The sequence below is a fragment of the Cetorhinus maximus genome, chromosome X (assembly GCF_964194155.1).
Source record: "Cetorhinus maximus chromosome X, sCetMax3.hap1.1, whole genome shotgun sequence".
Lineage (NCBI taxonomy): Eukaryota > Metazoa > Chordata > Chondrichthyes > Lamniformes > Cetorhinidae > Cetorhinus > Cetorhinus maximus.
The window spans coordinates 7,891,762-7,901,411 of NC_135917.1; the positions used below are offsets into that span (position 1 = coordinate 7,891,762).

Sequence of the window (9,650 nt, forward strand, 5' to 3'; positions counted from 1 at the left end):
TGTGACCTTCATCGCCACTGGCATGGGGTGTCCACCCACACAGTTGGAGCTGATCTCAGGGCTGATCCTCTGACAGATGGAGGTCACAGTCTCCCTTGAGAGGTGGAGCCTCCTTCGGCACTGCACCTCAGACATATTGAGGTAGCTGCATCACCGCCTGTAAACCCTGGCAGCAGGATAGTGGCATCTTCTGCAGCCCCTTCCACCTTGGACTACCTGCTGGCCCTGCGCCCCTTGTGCCTGCGCCTGTCCTCCCACAGGTCCCTCCCCTGGAGGCTGAATAGGGACACCTGGCCTCCTCTCCCTTCTGCCCCTCTCTTCCTCCTCAGAGGAGGTACCTCCAGCGGAGACCACAATCCCCATTCCCAGGGTAAGGGAAGGCTGTCTGATACCTGGAAGGGTCCACACGGTCTGAATCCTCCGGGGGTTTGGCAGACAGCAATAAGTCCTGAAATGAAGCCTAGAAATGCTAAGACTGAAGCCCCAAACAGAGATGAAGCTGCCAAATACCAATAAGCAACCAGCAGCAAACTATCTCTTAAGCTCTTTACTGCTCACACTGGCAATGCTGCTAACCCTCTTTATCCTGCCCGCGGATGAGGTTTGTGGAAATGTCGGCTGGTCGCCTGCTTGTTTTGCCTGTGCAACGAGCAGAAAATCACACGGGTAAGGAAAAATCACAGTCAATTGGACTGTTAAAGGCCTTAAGTGGCCGCTTAATTAATGGCGGGCGTGGCTCCGGCACCCGTGTGCGCCTGCGGAGTGAAATATGGCGCGAGTGCGTGATGATGGCGGGACGCTCGCCCAATGTCACCGCACGTCATTTTATGCCCGATCAGGTCAGGTGCGCGCCCGCCCGCGGGATGTAAAATCCTGCCAACGTTTCAAAGTCCGTATGATTCTTCTTCAGAGCTTAAGAAGTCACACAGACTCGAAACACTAACCCTGTTTCTCTCTCCACAGATGCTGTTAGACCTGCTGAGATTTTACAGCATTTTCTGTTCTGATTTCAGATTTCCAGCATCCACAGTCTTTTTGCTTTCACTAAATTGTGACAGTATGAGCAAGCTATGTGACTACATGAAGCATCATAGCCCGTTCTGTGAGGAGTCACTGGATAATAACCTGGAATAGGTTTCCTCGGTTTAAATTTTATTTTATTTCCCACCTTCTACCACCCTCCCACCCCTACCCCTTTCCTCAAAGGCACCATGGCTACTGTATTGTTCTAGATGGTGCCCTGGCTGAAGAGGAGATGGTGATGTAGTGGTACATTACATTACTGGTCTCATAATCCAGAGACCCAGGCTAATGCTCAGGGTTCATGGGTTCAAATCCTAGCACAGCAGCTGGTGGAATTTAAATTCAACTAATAAATCTGGAATATAAAACTAGTCTCAGTAATGGTGACCATGACAACTATCATCGATTGTCGCTTCACTAATGTCCTTTAGGGAAGAAAATCTGCCATCCTTACCTGGTCTGCCCTACATGTGACTCCAGACCCACAGCAATGGTGGTTGACTCTTAACTGCTCTCAAGGGGCAATTAGGGATGGGCAACAAATGCTGGTCTTGCCAGCAATGCTCACATCCCATGAAAGATCCAAAGAAAAAGCCTGAACCCACTGGAGAGTTGGGGTGGGGCTTGTAACTCCACTAAACGAAAAAGAGATAAATTGCATTCTTGTGACCATCCAAGTGTTGACATTATAAGTTGACAAAAAAAATAATCCATTTAATAGAATTTCTGTTCAGTCCATACAGATTTTTTTCTCTCAAAACAAAGGCAGTACATCACATTATCCAAATGTGCCGATCATTTCCGAGAATCTTTTACATTTCTAACAAGTTCCTCACGGAATAACAATTGCTTCCCCTCTCCCTGCCCCCTCTGGGTGTTGCAGTGTAGGCGATACCATTTTACCACAAGCAGAATGTAAGACACTGGGCCTTCCAATAGAAAGCGCAGTGACTGTCACACAAAGCTTCCAAGGTGATATCTCACCAGAGCTCGCATGTCTTTGGAAAAACGAGGTATTCCCATCAATTTGTGAATTAAATATTTGCAATTCAGTGCCTTCCAGGTGAATATTTTCAAAAGAAAACACTGGATGTAGGTGTGTGAAATCAGATTTTGTTTCACAATCTTTGCAACCTCCCCCACTTTGATTAAGTTCTTGCAAGGGTAGATTTGTTTAAAGTTTAAACAGTTTTTGTGCTCTTAGAATGCGTGCTTTAAATCCATGTGAAATACAAACTCAATGGTGAAAGGTGGGGCTCAAAATGGTCTCCAGCCTTTCGTTTCCAGCCATTTTCTGTTTTGCTATCAGATTCCCAGCCCTCCATAGTTTTTTTTCTGCTTCATCTTTAGCCACATGTTTTGATAACAGGATTGCCAATATTCGTGATTTTGTTAATTGACTAATTTACTCCCTATTCACTATCTCACTCGCGACCATTTTCTCCACTCACTCTTCCTCTCCACTCACACTCCTCACCCATCCTCACTCACACGCCTCACAAATTCTCAGTCGCCGCCCTCACCATTCCTCACTCACACTCCTCACCAATCAACACTCACACTCCTCACCCATCCTCACTCACACTCCTCACTCACACTCCTCACAAATTCTGTCGCCCTCCTCACCATTCCTCACACTCCTCACCAATCAACACTCACACTCCTCACCCATCCTCATTCATACTCCTCACCCTCACTCACTCTCCATATTCTTCCTCATTCGCACTCCTCACTCTTCCCCATTTGTACTTCTCACCCTTCCTCACTTGCACTCCTCACTCTTCCTGACTCACACTCCTCACTCGTACGCCTCACTCTTCCTGACTCTCACTCCTCACTCGCATTCCTCACTCTTCCTCACTCGCATTCCTCACTCACACTCCACCTCATTCGCACTCCACACCCTTCCTCACTCATACTCGTCACCCTTTCACACTCTTCCTCACTCACACTCCTCCTCACTTGCACTCCACACTCTCACACACTCCACACTCTTCCTCACTGCATCCCTCACTCTTCCTCACTGCATCCCTCACTCTTCCTCATTCACATTCCTCGCCCTTCCTCACTCTTGCTCATTCGCACTCCTCACTCATTCTCACTCGCACTGCTCACTCTTCCTCATTCACACTCCTCACTCTTCCTCATTTACACTCTTCACTTGGACACCTTACCCATGCTCACTTGCACTCCTCACTCTTCCTCACTCGTACTCCTCACTTACACTCCTCACCCTCACTCATTCGCAATCCTCACCCGTCCTCACTCGCACTCTTCACCCAACCTCACTCGCACTCCTCACTCTCTCTTGACATTATTCACCCTTTCCGCCTCACACTCCTCTCCTCATTGTCTCTCTCACTGTTTCTTGATGAATCACATGCATTAAAACAATTGTGCAAAATCAACAAGTCATTGACAAAATTGCCAGAGGCAGTAACCCTGGACAAAGCCAACATTTTATGGCTCATTTAACATTAACTTCATAAATGAGAGAGTATGGGTGGGCTATGCTGCTATGGGTTCAGCAGGGAATCTTCTTGCACTGTGAGTCTAACACATCACAGGGATGTAGCTGGGAGAAAGGGTGACTAATAGAGGTTAGGTTTGGGAGAGAATATGAGGACTTTACTCTGAGGTGCCTCTTGTATTCTTGCTAGCTTCTGGCTCTCAAGAACTGGGGAGGGGTAGCAGATGTTTAGGAGCATGTTCCTTGTTCATCCTTTGGGAAGGGCACAAGGAAAACTGACCCAGAAAACCAACTGCAGTGTCTTAGAGCTCAGAAATACAATGAAATTGAGGCAATTCTATCCTGAAATTTCGGGCCCAGTGTGTGGTCCTGGCTTAAGGTTGTTATCTCTGCCCCTTGAGGGCTTCAACGCCTCATCAAGAGGCTGACCTCCTCTGGGACACCTCCAATGTGCAGTCAATATTAACTCCTCGTGAGGGGTGTGGAGGGCATTCACTCCGATCAAATAGTGCCAATGTCGCCTTGGCACCTGAACCTATCTGGTTTCTGTACAGAGAGGGCCTCGGGCCCAGTTTCCTAAGTCGAGCCCTGCAGTCCTGATCTCGAGGTCCCTCACTATTTTCTAATGACTTAACAGTACGTACAACAAGGAATTCCTTAAAACCTGATAACTGTAATAAAATTCCATTGAATCGCTACATTGCCAATTTTACTGGAGTTTGAATCTGTCACCTTGGTAAAGCACACATTTGGCCGGGGTGGGGAGGGGAGGGGGTGGGGGGCGGACTGGGGGGAGGTGGTGGGGGGAGGCGGGGGGAGAGGTGGATGGGGGGAGGTGGAGGGGAACAATTTAACACCAAGGAAGCAAGAAGCAGTTAACATTTGCACTGTGGTTGTCGGATGGAGACGGTTGCTAGGAGACAAACTCAGACTCTATACTACAGTCTCTCGCATGGTTTAACAGCAGCAGATGATCTTTTGAAACTATGAAATTCCCGGTGAAGTTAAAGGAACGTGAAATCGAGAAACAATTTAATGAAAGCACCCAGGTTTGGGAGCAGTGACAGCCTGCAGCAGCAGCCTCCAAATGAAGGCCTAACAGGCAGAGGACTTGCAGTGTCGTCTGATTTCTAAATGGTGGGGGGGAGGATTAAAGCTCAGTGAAGGGCCTGCACTTGTGAGGTAGTTAAATGAATGAAATAATAGGGGGCAAGTCAGTCTTGAGGGGTAGGCCTAGTAATGCAATGAACTATAATTTGCCTCCTATTCTTCTCTCTATCAGCCCCAATTCTATGTGACATGTGCAGCATGCTGTATGAAGTGGAACAGAGATTGTGAACAGCCAAGCTTTTTAAGAGGGGAAACGGTCTCTGTTCGTGGTGAACAATGGCGTTTAAAGCGGAAAGTCTAGGTGAAAGATTAAAGGTCAAAGGCTATGGTCCAAGACACTGCCAAGGCTGAAGAAACAGGAAACCCAGGCTACGTCAGGAGATAGTGGTTAGGCCGGAGTTTAAAAGGCTGAAGCCTTTACGAGAAGGTAGGAGGTCTGGATAAGAATGCGTTTGTGCGACTGAGTCTGGAGTTCCAGAGAGGATGGGGTTGTAGAATGGCTTGTCCTGTGTGTCGTGGCTGTATCTCACAATGACTGTTCCATACGAAAAGAAACGCTGCTGGGACGTTTTCCCCTGGTTGTGTGGACGAGAATGGGGAAACCAGAGTGAAAATAGATTGGCTGTTGAAAAAGATGTAAATAGTCCTGGACTCTTCAGCCATGTTGCACAGAGCCAAGGCTGATGAAGAGGATTTTCTACAGACTTTGAGATAACCATTGCCTTTCATAAGATTACGACAATTTCTGAAAAAAGTGACATGTCTAAGCTTTTCGTCTTGCACTCATCAGGACACTCGCAAGAATACGAATATAAGGGGGGAAACAACAATTTATACTGCATGTGAAGAGAGTGCTAATTGGAGATTGGCAAGTGGCATTGCCATGGAGAATGCATCACTGATGGTGACTGACAGTTAGCTGCCAAGCACTGTTTGAAATTTAAACCAGGCAGCTTGAACCTGCTCTCTTCACATGCAGTATAAATTGTTGCTTTCCCCTTATATTAGTATTCTTGTGAGTGTCCTGATGAGTGCAAGACAAAAAGCTTCAACGTGTCTCTTTTTTCAGCAATACTCAAGTTCTGTACTACCAAACGATTACTACAATTCTAGAAACTTGTCGACATAATGTTGACTTTCTGATTTGCGAGTCTAATTTCAATCTAGAAAGAGCTTGCTTTTATCTAGCACCTCATGGCAACTCTTAGAGTCAATAATTTATTGCTTGAAGTGGAGTCCCTGTTTTAATGTCGGCAAATGTGGCAGACAATTTGTGCACAGCAAGCTCCCACAAACAGCAGCTGAGTTGGACAACTGGCGACGCTGCTTTTGTTTTTATCTTTGATGGCATTGGCTGAGGGAAGGAAGATCACCGGGGAAGCTCCCCATTCCTTATCAAACATGGCCACGGGATCTTTCATGTTCACCTGAGTAGGGAGATGGTGGGGAGGGGGTGGGCCAAGTTGGCCTCCAACAGTGAGCAGCCCCCACCCCACCACCTGCCCTGTCTCAGGTATCAGCCTAGGTTATGGTGCTCAGGGACTCATAAGATTGGGACACAGAGAGAGCCACAAGTATATTGGGGTTCCAACCAGGAATCTATAGGATTTAGATAGCGTCTTGATATCCAGTCTGAAACAGACTGCTACCTCCCTGGTTTTCAATGGGAATGAGCCAGGGCTGAGTTACAAATAATTGCCCACCCCTCAAAAGAAAAGCCCCAAAAACCCATGTCAGTCAGCAATTTCATAGTTTCAAAGTACATTTTTGTGTGTGTGTGTGTGTGTGTGTGTGAGAGAGTGGTGTGTGAGAGTGTGTGTGTGAGCGAGTGAATGAATGAGATGGTAGTTGTATAACCAGTGATATGTTTCCTTCATGGTTGCAGTAATGAACCATAAGAAGCCAGCAGCAAGGCATACTGTACAAAAATGATGCACCTGGAACAAGAGGAACCACAATGGTGAAACTGGTCCAGGAAGGTCCAAAAACAAAACTAATGAAGTGGAGATAGTAAAGCTTCCTCAATGACTGGTGGATGGATCGTGACTCTTTGGTAAATAAAACTCTCTGAATGTACCCAGTCAGTTGTCTTGTGTCTAACTAGGAACTAGGCAGCATAGGCACCAATTTCAGGTTTAACTGGTCTGCAGCAACTGCGTGGCAGAGCTTTGGAGGGCCAGGGACCATGTCCTAGGCAAAAGGGACAGGGGCTGGGAGGATTTTCCACTGCTGCTCTAATGCATGGTGCCTTCTAGTGGTTCTTTTGCCTCAGAAACGAGCACTGCAAATGGGATCCATGCATTGGTTATCAAACTGCCATTCCATCTGGCTGGTGCCCACTCATTTATGGGCACCTTGCTCAGTGAGGTCTTTCGCCCTGCCCCATTGTGAGATGAAGGTCAGATTGCAGACGGAGTTTCCCCACGCGTGTGTTTTGTATGAGGGGTTTGGTGGGGGTGGGGGGACATGTTTGTTTGACTCTTTTGGATGTCAAGGGCTGAGAGCAGTTGTGAAGAAATTGCCATGCTCGGTGGGGGGGGGATTTTCATTTCTTCAGCCTTCTCAAGAAGCACAAGAAAATGGAGAAATTCCCCCTAAAGACTGCACTGAAGAGCAGGGCCCAATTGAATTTTAAGGGGAAGACCTGCATCTTGGCAGACTTGCTTTAACTAAGTCATTTTTCCTCTTTGAATTCCAGCATGAGTTGGACTGTCCAATTGAATTGTGTTACAGGAGAAGCTAGGTCTCCCTGTTTATTCTGAGGACTTTAATGCCCACGAGCCCTAAACATGGCCGACTGTTTATTAACTCATGGAATAGCTTCGGGTACTGCTCAGTGACAGGGTCACAACCCCCGCATCCCACCATTTTCAGGTGAATTAATGCAGCTCTCCAGGGCTGCTTCTATTTCCTTCCCAGGAACCCCCTGTCGCCCATATTCGGCCTTTGGACTAGGGTTAACTTGGCATTCCCCGGGCCCCCTTCCTGCCCAGTTGGCCAAATCTCAAAGGTGACCTCTCCCCCGCCTAAACCCGCCCTCCCCCAGTTGTTTCTCCAGTGGTATTCCATTCTGGACCAGCTGAAGATACCACACGAGTGACCAATGACAAAGCGGAGGTGAGGGTGGGGGTGGGGAGTGCGGGGAATGGACCGGAGCTTTGTATTTTACCACGCTTGGGACGTGGCAAACACCATTTTCTTCTAAAATTGATGCCTTCACCGACACTAATGAACAGCATTCACTTTACAGAACAAAAGGAAACAAAAAAAAGTTTCTTTACAAATGTGTCCACTCTCAGTAACAAAACAAAAAATTCAAATAAAGACTATCTTCAGCACAAAATAGAACTCAACATGACTGCAACATGGACAAAGCGTATCCTTATCAACACATTTAAAAAAAACAAGCTGTGGTATCTAGATTTACTAAAAACAAATTGCATCTGCCTCTCTCTCTCTCTCTCTCCAAACATCTGTTTTTTTTAAAAAAAACCTATAAAAGTGTTCAATTGAAACATTTCATTTTAAAGCAAACAATTTTTTTGTCTCATTTCTACTAAGAGTTGAATTCATTTTTCATTTTAAAAAGTCAGCAATAAAACAGTGAAGAAAGCACCATCTCTAACAGCCCCCCTCCCTCATCCGCCCCACTCTAATTTCCCGCAAAGCTTCAAGAGACAGTTCAATGCATTGCAGCAGCTTTTTAAAAAAACACACACACGTAAATATATTCGCATCTCAAAGCTAGCTAATGAATCTAAGTCAAAAAAAAATTCATTTAATGCGGCAAGTAGCAGAGAGAGAAAGAACCCCAAGAAAATAACCAAGAACACAACTTTAAGTTACCCGTTTCTTCATCCGTGCTCCTTTCTGTGGTTTACATGTGACACCTCCGTGATTGTTTCTTTTTTGTGCACATCTTTCCGAGAAATGGCTGCCAAATCCTGAAGGTGTTGTTTTTGGGAGTGGGAGGGCAGGGGGGTGGGGGGGGGAGTTACAGCGTTAACATTACTGTTATTTTTTTTCTCCAGGGTTGAGAATTGGGAGCCGTTTTCATTTAAACTAACCGAGAATAAGTTTGTCGCATTTCAGGTCCCACTCTCAGGCCCTCACCGCTGCTGCGCCAAAGGCTACAAGTCTGTGGGAGTGTTTTGGCCAAGAACCATTTTAATACACCTCCTGTGAAGCAACTCAATCTGGTTAGTTTGTCTTTCTCTTTCCCCAGCGCCTCCCTACTTAATTTCTTTTAATCACTGACTTCATTTTATTCTCTCCCCTCACTCACATGTGACCCAGTGACATCCCCCTCCTGATAAATTAAGGAGAAGGCCCGCTGAGGGGAGGCAGGCCACAAGTGGACTTCAAGGGCTACATTACGAGTGGCTCCCTTTCTGCTCAGAATTCTATAGAGGGCTCAAACGCTCAAGTTTCTGGGGGCTTCTGGAAATGTTTACCAAGTAAACTAAGAGACTACTCGAGACCCTCTTGACAAGATTTTGAGCTTGATTGTCATGCAGGTACCAAATGCTTCAGAAGAGAGACACAGGTGGGATGGTAATGTTGAGCACTGAGGATGAAGGGAGGTGAGGGATAACATAAGGGCCGCAATCTTCGGCCCGCACCTTATTCTAACTGCACCAAGCAATATGGAAGGGGGAAATGGGATGGGCCAATTATGCCTGTGCTTTCTGTTGACTAGTTGGTAGGTTGCATGCTCACAAAGGTGTTGTGAGCAAGTGATGTGAGATAACTTAGATGGTAATCAGCGAGGACATCGCAAGAGGTTATTGCAGGATAGAGAGGGTTTTAAAGCCAGGTTTGGATTCACTTGTTCACCACCCCTTTAGTGTTCTACCACACAGGATAGTGAGTTTAAACTTGTACGTTCTGAACCAATGAACTACTTTTGAAGTGCAAAAAGGGTGCCAATTTTTGCACAGAGCACTAACAGCATGCAGCCAATTCATCTCGTCCAGATTTGTTTGTTTGATGGTTTGTTTGAGGGATGCTTGTTGGCCTGTTTCACTGAGAGAACTCCATGCACTTC

The 9,650-nt window shown here is 46.4% G+C and overlaps 1 long non-coding RNA gene across 1 annotated transcript; it reads right to left on the bottom strand.

The window, feature by feature from the left end:
* Positions 1-1,716: 1,716 nt before the first annotated feature.
* LOC144672752 (uncharacterized) lies at positions 1,717-4,266 on the bottom strand. The gene is made up of 2 exons (XR_013574162.1): positions 2,958-4,266; positions 1,717-2,908 (listed from the first exon to the last, which is right to left on the bottom strand). It is a non-coding gene; the product is annotated as an uncharacterized LOC144672752 (long non-coding RNA).
* Positions 4,267-9,650: the final 5,384 nt, after the last annotated feature.